The sequence below is a fragment of the Herpailurus yagouaroundi genome, unplaced genomic scaffold (assembly GCF_014898765.1).
Source record: "Herpailurus yagouaroundi ecotype Mexico unplaced genomic scaffold, PumYag 77, whole genome shotgun sequence".
NCBI lineage: Eukaryota > Metazoa > Chordata > Mammalia > Carnivora > Felidae > Herpailurus > Herpailurus yagouaroundi.
This window is the reverse complement of record NW_024412388.1, coordinates 54237243-54248800: the sequence shown is the minus strand read 5'-3', so window position 1 is coordinate 54248800 and position 11558 is coordinate 54237243.

Below are 11558 nucleotides of genomic sequence, written 5' to 3'. Positions count from 1 at the left end.
TGTGTGTGTGTGTGTGTGTGTGTGTGTGTGTGTGTGTGTGTGTGTGTGTGTGTGTGTGTGTGTGTGTGTGTGTGTGTGTGTGTGTGTGTGTGTGAGAGAGAGAGAGAGAGAGAGAGAGAGAGAGAAGGGGGAAAGGGGCTGGTAGAAAGAACCTAGGCTTTCCAGCTAGGCAGAGTTGTGTGAATCCTAGCTCTGCCACTTACCAACTTGCCCAGCTTCTCTAAGGCTCAGTTTCCCCATCCGTAAAATGGAGCCAGTAAATAGCACCTAACTCAGAGGTTTGCAGTGTTTTATTATTACATGTAATGAACCCAACAGGCAAAATATATGGTAGCTTATTGTAATACTGTGTCCATTTAGAGAGTCAATGACAAATTTTAACAGAATGGCATCTTCTTTTTCAATGAAGAAGTGTGTGTGTGTGTGTGTGTGTGTGTGTGTGTGTGTGTGTAAAGAGAGAGGGATGAGAAGGTCTTGATTTTTGGTGAAAGTCACATCTATTAAACTTCATGATTTAATTCTGTGTCTCTCTTCTCTTATGCCTGAGGGGTCCTGTTGTCAGTCCTCCCTTACAGAAGGCTCCAGAATATAAAAGAAACTGTCTAGCCTAAAGGCATCTCAGGTATCTTTGGAACCAGTAGAATTAATGGTGTTGTTTCTAGTTACCCTAGTGGCAATTCTAACAGGACTATTGTTAGTATAGGAAACAATTAAGGGCAGTCCCCACTTAAACTTATTTTTCAGTCCACAGTTCTCCAAGTTTATGGCATTATGATGTAGTCAAGATTTAAAGAGTAATACCTACATAAAGCTTCCCAACCATGACATTTTCAGCAGTGGGACCTTATATGAGAGGAGAAACTGCTCATGTAAAATGTTTTCAGGACTTCTAAGAGATTTCAGTTATCTTTTGCTGCATAATAAACCACCCCAAAACTTAATGGCTTAACACAACAACAATCATTTATTTTGCAGTTTGGGCAGGGCTCAAAAGGGACAGCTCACTTCTGCTCCACATGACGTCATCTAGGGTTGTTCGGGGCTTGCAGGTCAACGTCTCAGGTGGCTTATCCACGTAGCTAACAAATGGTGCTGGCTGTCAGCTGGGTGCTTAGCCAAGAGCCTCGATTCTTCTCCACATGGTTGCTCGGACCTCCTCACAGGACAATGGCTGGGTTCCAAATGGGAGAAGGCTGAAACTGCTAGGCTTCTCAAAGACTTGGCTGAAAAATCTCCAGATGCCTTGGCTCAAATGTTCCCAAAAAGTACTTCCTGCTTAATATTCTATTAATCAAATCAGTCGCAGGCTCAGCTGTTCTAGAGAGGTGTCATAAGCTCTGCCTCTTAATAGGAGGACTGGTGAGCCCACACAAGGAAGACAGAATTATTTGAGGTCATCTTCAGGGACGAGCTAGCCCAGGCTCTCACCAGCCAAAAAATAACTCCAACCAGCAAGTGAATGCCCAGGATCTCCCAATTAGTGATTAGCTTACTCTCAGGAAATTGGGGTTCTGCAAGAGGCTCATGAAATGGCAAAATGGGCACAGAAAGGGGTAATCATTCAAGGAAAAAACCATAATATCACAGATCAAAACCATAAGAAACCTTTTTTAAAGTACCTTCAATGCTCAAACTAAACCTTGTGTTTCTCTCTCCCATTAATATGAAAAGAGGACCATACTTGGCCCCAAAGACCTGGACTGAGTCTAGTTTACTTGGCAATTTAATGTTCTTGCACAGGGCACCTGGGTGGCTCAGTTGGTTAAGTGTCTGACTCTTGATGTCAGCTCAGGTCATGATCTTGCAGTTTGTGGGATTGAACCCTACATCGGACTCTGTGCTGACAGCATGGAGCCTGCTTGGGATTCTCTCTCTCTGTCTCTCTCTCTCTGCCCCTCCCTGCTTGTGCTCTCTCAAAAATAAATTAACTTAAAAAAATTTTATGCTGATTCACTTTTAAATTGATCTAAAAATATAAATGATGTCTATTGAGAGAGATGTATGGCATAGCTATTAAAAGGCCTGACTCTGGTGCCACACTATCCTGCCTCAACAATTTACTGGCAGAGTGATGTTAGAAAGTTGCATTAACATCTCTGTGCCTCATTTTCTCACCTAAATGGAGATAATAGAGCCCACCTCCTAGGTCTGTAAACACTCAATGGCAATGAATACGTGTGAACTCTTGTTTTGTTACTACTCCGTACTGGGCACAGTGATAAGAATTTTACAAACATGATGTATTTATTTATAGCACTCTATAAGCATCAGCTACTGTATGTCAGATACTATCCTAGGCTCTTCAGATTCATAAGGAATGAATCAGATAATGATTCCTGTTCTGTGGAGCTTACATTCTATTGGAAGATGGGGGAGACAGATAATAAACAGTAGGCAAAATAAGTAAGTAAGCTTTGAAGTTTGGTAGAAGATGTAAGTGTATGGATAAAAGAAAAAATAGAGCAGGGTGGGGGGACCAGGAATGTTGGTTGGGGAAGGAGGAGCAGGGATAGGTCGCAGTTTAAACAGGGTAGTCATGGGGCGCCTGGGTGGCTCAGTCAGTTGACCACCTGACTTTGGCTCAGGTCATGATCTCACAGTTCGTGGGTTCAAGCCCTACATCAGGCTCTGTGCTGACAGCTCGGAGTCTGAAACCTTTTTCAGACTCTGTGTCTCTCTCTCTCTCTGCCCCTCCCCTGCTTATGCTGTCTCCCAAAAATACATAAATTAAAAGAAAAAAATAGAAAAAAAATTATAAATAGGGTAGTCATGGTAGTCCTGGTTAAGAGAAAAAATTTGAGCAAAGACCTAAAGGGAGAGAAGTCAACTAAGTAGGTATTATAGGCAGAAGGAATAGAGAGTGAAGGGGGTTTGGAGGAACCCCCAAATCACCTTCCCTCAGCTCCTGAACTGTGAGATCATGACCTGAGCCAAGATCAAGATCGACATTCAATTGACTGACCACCCAGGTGCCCATGGACGGCATAGTTACAGAATTTCTATTGTAGAAACTTCTATTGGACAGACAAAACAGAAACATGCTTCACGCCCATTAGGCTCATCACAAGAACCCTGTGTGTATTTTATTCCAAAGCCTATTCTTTTTTTTTTCAAAGCCTATTCTTATTACACTATGTTTCATGCCCATTTATGATGATTCTTTTTTATTCAACTCATGTACACTGAACATTTACTGTTGTTAAACTGTATGCTGGATATTCAAACAAGCTGAACTATTATTTTGCTAAGAAATTTTAATGATTAGAGCAAAAAGTGTTTGAAATATAGACATACTGGACTGTCCCTTCTTTTGTGGATTTGTGGGATGGTTACTAAAAATTTGGGCAATTTACTTACTTCTCTGAGCCTCATAGCAGTGTTGGAAGACTACATGAGATGATGTGTGAAAAACAGTAAATAATAAATAGTAACCATTATTGTTCACATGACCATCATCATCATCCCAGCTGGCAGGGAACACAGTGGAGAGGGAACTCAGCCCTATCCGTAATGGGATAGTTGTAACCGTTACAGGCCTGCCTTGTTCAGATTTCTCTTCTTTATAGCATTTAGTCCCACGCCTTAGTTCTTTCTGCCTTGGGCTGCTCATTACAGCTCTTTAATATCTAAGGAATCTGCACTCTTGTCCCCTTTGGACACCCAGCCCCAGGTCCTTCACCTTCACCCCCTCCTTTTGGTCTTTCTCTGCCCTTTTCACCATCCTCTGAATATTTTCTTCTTTCATAACATCTTTATAAAAAGTAGAACCTGGAACCTTCCGAAATATTTCATATACGGCCTAAATATAGATATTCAATGTCTACAAAGATACATGGCCATGAGGAGGGAGTCATTAAAAATTTCAAAATTATTTTAAAAATTCATTAAAAATGAATGAAATTCAATGAAATGAATGGATAATGAAGATGTGGTGTATATATATACACACAATAGAATATTACTCAGTGATCATAAAGAATGAAATCTTGCCATTTGCAACAATGTGGCTGGAACTACAATGTATTATGCTAAGCAAAATAAGTCAGAGAAAGACGAATATATTATTTCACTCATATGTGGAATTTAAGAAACAAAACAGATGAACATAGGGAAAAGGAAAAATAAGAGAAAAACAAAGAGGGAGACAAATCATAAGAGACTCTTAAATACAGAGAACAAACTGAGGGTTGCTGGAGGGGTTGTGGGTGGGAGGATGGGCTAAATGGGCGATGGCCATTAAGGAAGGCACTTGTTGGGATGAACACTGGGTGTTATATGTAAGTGATGAATCACTAAATTCTGTTCCTGAAATCATTATAACACTATATGTTAACTAACTTGGATTTAAATTAAAAGCAAAAACACATATGAAGATTTTACTTCTGCAACTAAATTTTGATATGTAAATGTAAGACTAAGTTCATGTGTACCACACACACACATTTTTAACCTAAATGGTATTATAATCTACATATTATTCATATTTTATATTAATGTTATATCTGGAATCATGTCCAGTGCCGAGAACAATGATATGATGATCTCCATTAATCTGAACACAATACTACATTTCTATTATAGGAGCTAAGCCCATTTCACTTGTTTTGCAGGGAGTAAGATTTTTTTAACATTAGGATAGTGTAGAGTCTGGTGTACAGTCATCTAAAATCTCAGAATTTTTTTTTAGGGGCACCTGGGTGGCGCAGTCGGTTAAGCGTCCGACTTCAACCAGGTCACGATCTCACGGTCCGTGAGTTCGAGCCCCACATCAGGCTATGGGCTGATGGCTCAGAGCCTGGAGCCTGTTTCCGATTCTGTGTCTCCCTCTCTCTCTCTGCCCCTCCCCCGTTCATGCTCTGTCTCTCTCTGTCCCAAAAATAAATAAACGTTGAAAAAAAAATTAAAAAAATAAAATAAAATAAAATCTCAGAATTTTTTTATAACAATTGCAACTAAGCCAAGTTCCTCTCGTTCTATACTTCTGCAATGAATTTTTTAAGCTTAAATGTGGAAGTTGGCATTCATTTCCATTAAAGTGCATTTTGTTGTTTTGACCTAGACTCAAGGTCTTTTGAAATCTTGATTCTTTTATCCAGACAGTGCTTCTCTCCTAGTTGTAAATGTAATCAATATGATTTTACTTCCAAGTCACTGAAGCATCCAAGGCCAAGAACAGAGTCCTGTGTATGATGAAAGCAGTGTGACCTCGCTCCACATACATGGATCTGCTTCCCCTTCCACCAGTGTCTGCAGGAGCCTTGATCTGGGACTACATGTTCTACTGGATCCTGACCCTTTGCTTTCCCCCTTCCTTCATTTTAGGTTTAGACTTCAACCAACAGACAGTCACACATGGTAAAAGAGAATGTATCAATGGACTTTACTACTCCCTAACAGCTTTGGTGACAAAATTCAACACAGGACAAGTTTGAAACAATAGAGATAAAATAGGGTTTGGGGTCCACTGAAGAATACTGAAAATTAGATATAGATCAGAAACTCATTTGATGAACCCATGACTTATTAATCATATCCTTGGTCTGAAGGACATGAAGGAGAAGTGATACCTACTCTCTTTATAAAGAATCAGCAAACAAGGAAGAAAAGGAGGAGTCTCTTTTGTACATGTCACTTGCTTCAAACCTCTAGTTTGTGGTTGTGTGGAGTCATTAACAGGATTCACAAATGTTAGGCTCTCTCCTTGCAGGCATATGGCAGGGTTGAAGCTTCCCACATTTCACAGCCCTCCCCACAGAAAGCCACTGTTAACTATTTAACAGATACCTTTCCAGACCTTTCTTCTACATTTCCAAATATGAATAAATACAAGCAAAAAATATCACAAGAGGGGCACCTGGTGACTCAGTCAGTTGAACATCCAACTCTTGATTTTGGCTCAGGTCACGATCTCATGGTTCGTGGGTTCGAGCCCCGCATGGGGCTTTGCGCTGGCAGTACAGAGCCTGCTTGGGATTCTTTCTCTCCTGTCTTTCTCTGCCTTTCCCCTGCTGGCTCTCTCTCTCTCTCTCTCTCTCTTCCTCAAAATAAACAAACAAATAATAACTTTTAAAAATTATCACAAGAAAACATTTAGAAACATTAACCAAATTCCTTCCTTGTCATAACTCTCCAATTCAAACACTTTGGCTTTTTTTGTGCTCATTGCCATGGTGACAGCAGGAAGACAAGAAACTAGTATATGGGTTATAAGGGTCTTCCCCTGGCTTTGCTTTTCAAAGGTTTTGAACCCTTGGAATGAGGATGAATCCCAGTATATGCAAAGCCTTTAGAAAAACATAATAAGTAAAGTAGAAGATTTGAGGACACAGGAATGGCCCACGTGTCACTCTCCCACCTTGGTTGGAGGTCATTCCCTGGTAAGTGGGGAATAGGGAGACTGAAAGAAAATGGTAAGACTATAGATTTTGGAGGGTCCTGAAATGAAGGGCTCGGTGACCTGTCTCTGAGGCAGCATCCTGAGCAGCTGCCTGTAGACAGTTTCTCAAGTACTCCAGTGCCCTGACAGACAGCAAATGCAACAAAACAAGTCCTGGGCCTGAAGAATGCTATCGTGCCCATGGGCAGGGTGGAGCAGACAACAGAACCTCTGGGGCTGACAGGACAGGTACACTCATGTGAACTGGATGAACAAGCATCAGACAAGGAGATGAATAGCTCACTAGATGCCTGCATTGACAGATGGGCTGACTGCTGTCCCTTTGGCTATATCCTTGGAAGTCAGATACAGACCTGCAGAAAAGGAACAAGACACTTCAGATTCACTGAGAGTGTAGCTACAAAGTCAATGTGGTGGGGATTCAAAACAGAAATTAGACTGAAGTATAGACAAATAAGAGAAGTTCTATGTCTCCTACACCTGAGTTACGGACTTACTATCCACCACATGGACATACAGTATTGTTTACATAAATGGCATCATAATCTACATATTGTTCCTATTTTTCATTAATAATATATCTGAAAATTTTTCTGATGCATAGCATTCCATAAAAGTGTAGATTATGATTTATTATTATTACTTAATCATATCCTTACTGTAAGATATGTAGGTCATTTCCAATTTTTGCTCCTTCAATAAAGATTTCAGTGGATATCATTTGTATATAACTTTATGCATATATGTATTCTAGAGGATAGATTCCTTGAAATGAAATAATAGGATCAAAGGAATGTGAATTTTTAATTTTAATATGTACTGGCAATTTACCCTGCAAAATGATTCTATCAATTTGTGTGTCATGTGCCAGCATATGAGTTTGCTTTTACATCATAACCTCACAATCCTAAATATTATTAATATTTTTAATTTTGAGAGTTTGATAGCTAAAAATGGCTTACATTGTTCTCTTTGTTTTTAAGTCTCTACCTGAGGGCTTTATTTTTTTATATGAAATTTATTGTCAAATTGGTTTCCATACAACACCCAGTGCTCATCCCAACAGTGCCCTCCTCAATTCCCATCACCCACTTTCCCCTCCCTTCCACCCTGTCAACCCTCAGTTCATTCTCAGTTTTTAAGAGTCTCTTAAGGTTTGACTCCCTCCCTAACTTTTTTTTTCCTTCCCCTCCCCCACAGTCTTCTGTTAAGTGTCTCAGGATCCACATAAGAGTGAAAACATAAGGTATCTGTCTTTCTCTGTATGACTTATTTCACTTAGCATAATACCCTCCAGTTCCATCCACGTTGCTACAAAAGGCCATATTTCATTCTTTTTCATTGCCAAGTAGTATTCCATTGTATATATAAACCACAACTTCTGTATCCATTCTGGACAGCAACATGCAGAAGAATGAAATTAGACCACTTTCTTACACCATTCACAAAAATAAACTCAAAATGGATAAGGACCTGAACGTGAGATGGGAAACCATCAAAACCCTAGAGGAGAAAGCAGGAAAAAACCTCTCTGACCTCAGCCACAGCAATTTGTTACTCGACACATCTCCAAAGGCAAGGGAATTAAAAGCAAAAATGAACTATTGGGACCTCATGAAGATAAAAAGCTTCTGCACTGCAAAGGAAACAATCAACAAAAGTAAAAGGCAACTGATGGAATGGGAAAAGATATTTGCAAATGACATGTCAGACAAAGGTTTAGTATCCAAAATCTATAAAGAACCCACCAAACTCCACACCCGAAAAACAAATAATCCAGTGAAGAAATGGGCAGAAAACATGAATAAGCACTTCTCTAAAGAAGACATCCAGATGGCCAACAGGCACATGAAAAGATACTTTACTTGAGAGGTTTAAATGACTTTCGTGTTTCTTTACCATTTATGTTTCTTTTGTGTATTATCTGTTCATATCTTTCACTCACTGTTCTATTGGCTTTCTCTCTTACTGATTTGTAGGAGCTCTTTATGGATATCATTATGGATATCAATGTAAATACTGTGAGATTTTCCTCCACATTAGTCACTTTTCTTTTAATTCTTTAGAGTATTTTCCTGTACGTGAAATTTAACTCTTTATTGTAGTCAGGGCTCTTGATCTTTTATTTTATAAATGTCTTAATTATGAATGGCTTTACACTTCAGTATTATAAAACTAAATCTTTTATATTTTCTTTTAATACCATTATAGATTTAAATGGTTAAGTCAACTTAAAGCACACTTTTCAAAATTTCCAATGGACGCTGTTTACCAAGTTTTTTCCTCATATCAGGCCCTGTGGCAGGCTGGCCCCCACCCTGCTTCAGTACTTGCTCAGAATGTGCAGTGTGATAAGGCAAAAGCAGAAGTAGTACAAAGTGGTACAGGAATATTCATAGGAGGACTTTAGAGAAGCCTGCATGGATAAGGTGATGTGAGTTGGACCATGAAAGATAAAGAAAGGTTTGACAGAGAAGAGAAGAAGAAACCTTTCAGGAAAATGGAATAGCATATACAAAGACATAGAAGCCCCACAGAGCAAGGCATGTTGGAAGAATGATGTGGCCACATCTTACTTTGAAATAACTTAAGTATCAGGCTCATGGGAATGTGGCAAAAGATGCAGTGGGAAAGTTAGACCAGATTACAAAGGGTCTCAAAAACTGTGCACGACTTTATGAAGTTCTGAGTCATCATTAAGCCTGGGATTCAATTAATAAGCACAGATAATCTGAGAGTGGGGAAATGGGTGAGGATATAAAGGAAATAGGATTGGCCAAGAGTTGATAAGTGTTGAAGATGGATGGTGGTTACATGGAATACATTGAACTGTTCTCTCTACCAATACCAATGTTTGGAAATTTTCATATTACAAATTTGAAACAAAAAAATTGTCATCTTATACAAGGTCATTCTTTGGTGCAAAATAATACTGGAAGGGTTTTGTTGTTATTGTTCACAGCACTGTTGAGTTGTTGTTGTTGTTGTTTTTTTTTTTTTAAGGCTATAGGGGCATCTGGCTGGCTCAGTCGGTCAAGCGTCTGACTGCAGATCAGGTCATGATCTTGCAGTCCATGAGTTCCAGCCCCGCATGGGGCTCTGTGCTAACAGCTCAGAGCCTGGAGCCTGCTTCGGATTCTGTGTCTCCCTCTCTCTCTGCCCCTCTCACACTCTGTCTCTCTCTCTCAAAAATAAATAAACATTAAAAAAATTTTTTTAAGGCTATAGGTTAGTAAACTGTGATCGCATTTATGTAAGTAGGGAGATACAGGAAATTGGGTATGAAGATATTAGCAGAGTTCACCCTCTAGGTGAAAGAATTAAGGGCATAATTTTATATTTTTCTGTACTGTGTGAATGTTATATAGCAATTTGTATTGTTCATAAATTAGAAGAACAGATTTTCACTTGGCAAAAGTGTTAAAAATCCAATCATAGAATAGATATGTCCACATGTGAAGGTACTAAAAACAGTATTTAGGAAAATAATATGTTAATATATGGAAATTCTTTCCCTATAATGTCAATAAGAAAAAAGGATATAAATTCATAATTATTATTATTATAACTATATGTGAGGAAAATGTATACACAGATGAAAAGAAATTGGAATACCAAACTGTCAACAATGGCTATACTTGGGCAATGGGACTATTATTAATTTATACCCCACCCCATTTTTCTTCACTAAACACATATCATTTCTGTAATTTTTAAAATGTAAGAACAAAGACAAAAATGAAACTTCACATCACTCTTTGAACTGTCTTTTTGACTCCAGAAAAAAAATACAACAAAGGAATAAGTGGTAGAGCATAAAAAAGAAGAACATTTCAGGATAATTTTAAAATATGAAATTTTCTTCCTTTTTCTAGTTTTGGCCAACTGGCACATCCCATCTTCTTAGGACTTTGAGAAGTACAGACTTCTAACAGACAAAAGTAATCAGCCAAACTAGAGTTCTAATAGATCTAAAAAGTTATTAGATAATGTTAATATATTGCAGTATAATCCTGAATAATACTCTCATTTTTCTCAGATATAACACTTAAATATAATAATTGAACTTTTTAAAGCTTTCCTTAAATGAAGATGTTCAATAATAGAAAACACACCTTCTTTTCAAGTATTCATGAAAAGAAAATGTTCATATAATTCATATAAAGAAAAAATGTTACATTTCAGAATTTGTGATACATCAGTATAATAATTGCACAAAAATTTATAGCCTTAAATTCATGTAAAACTGATACAATTAATATAAATGAATAAAATTCTCAACTCAAAAGGCTAGAAAAAGCCAAACTGACCCAAAAGAAAGTACAAAGAAAGAAATAAGATAAAAACAGAAATCAATGGAATATAATATAGTCATGTAATTATAACTCCTTAGGAAAAAATCAATGGAAAAGACATATACAACTTTTGAAGCAGAGGAAATTTAAAATTTAAAATTCCTATTTAATGGAGAAACACAAGAGGCATTCCTTCTAAGATCAGGAACAAGGTAAGGATGTCATTGTCTCCACTACTATTTAACTGCATTGAAAATATTTGCCAATTCAATCAGGCAAGAGAAGACAATTAGAATTAAGAAGTGGAGGGGTTCCTGGGTGGCTCAGTTGGTTAAGCATCTGACTTTGGCTCAGGTCATGATCTCACAGTTCCTGAGTTCGAGCTCGGCATCTGACTCTCTGCTGTCAGTGCAGAGCCTACTTCTGATCCTCTGTTTCCCGCTCTCTCTGCCCCTCTCCTACTCTGTTTCTCTCTCTCTCAAAAATAACAAACATTAAAAAAAGAAGTGGAAAATGAGTAAAACTATACAGATATCATATGCATAAGGCCAAGAGAATCAATGTTTGTGGGCTCAAGCTCAAGCTGTCAGCATGGAGCCCACTTTGGATCTTCTGTCACCACTCTCTCCTTGCTCCTCCCCACGCAAGCTCTCTCTCAAAAATAAATATTTTTTTAAAAATGCTTAAGAAAAAAGAAAATACTGTATGAATGAACTTGTAACTTAAATAAATACACATATTTCTTAACTCTGTCGAATGTCACCACAATAACCATGAGCATACCTGGTGCCAAGATCTTAGTGGTTTTGCAAAAGAGTGAAACGGGACAACTTTCTAACACCATACACAAAAACAAACTCAAAATG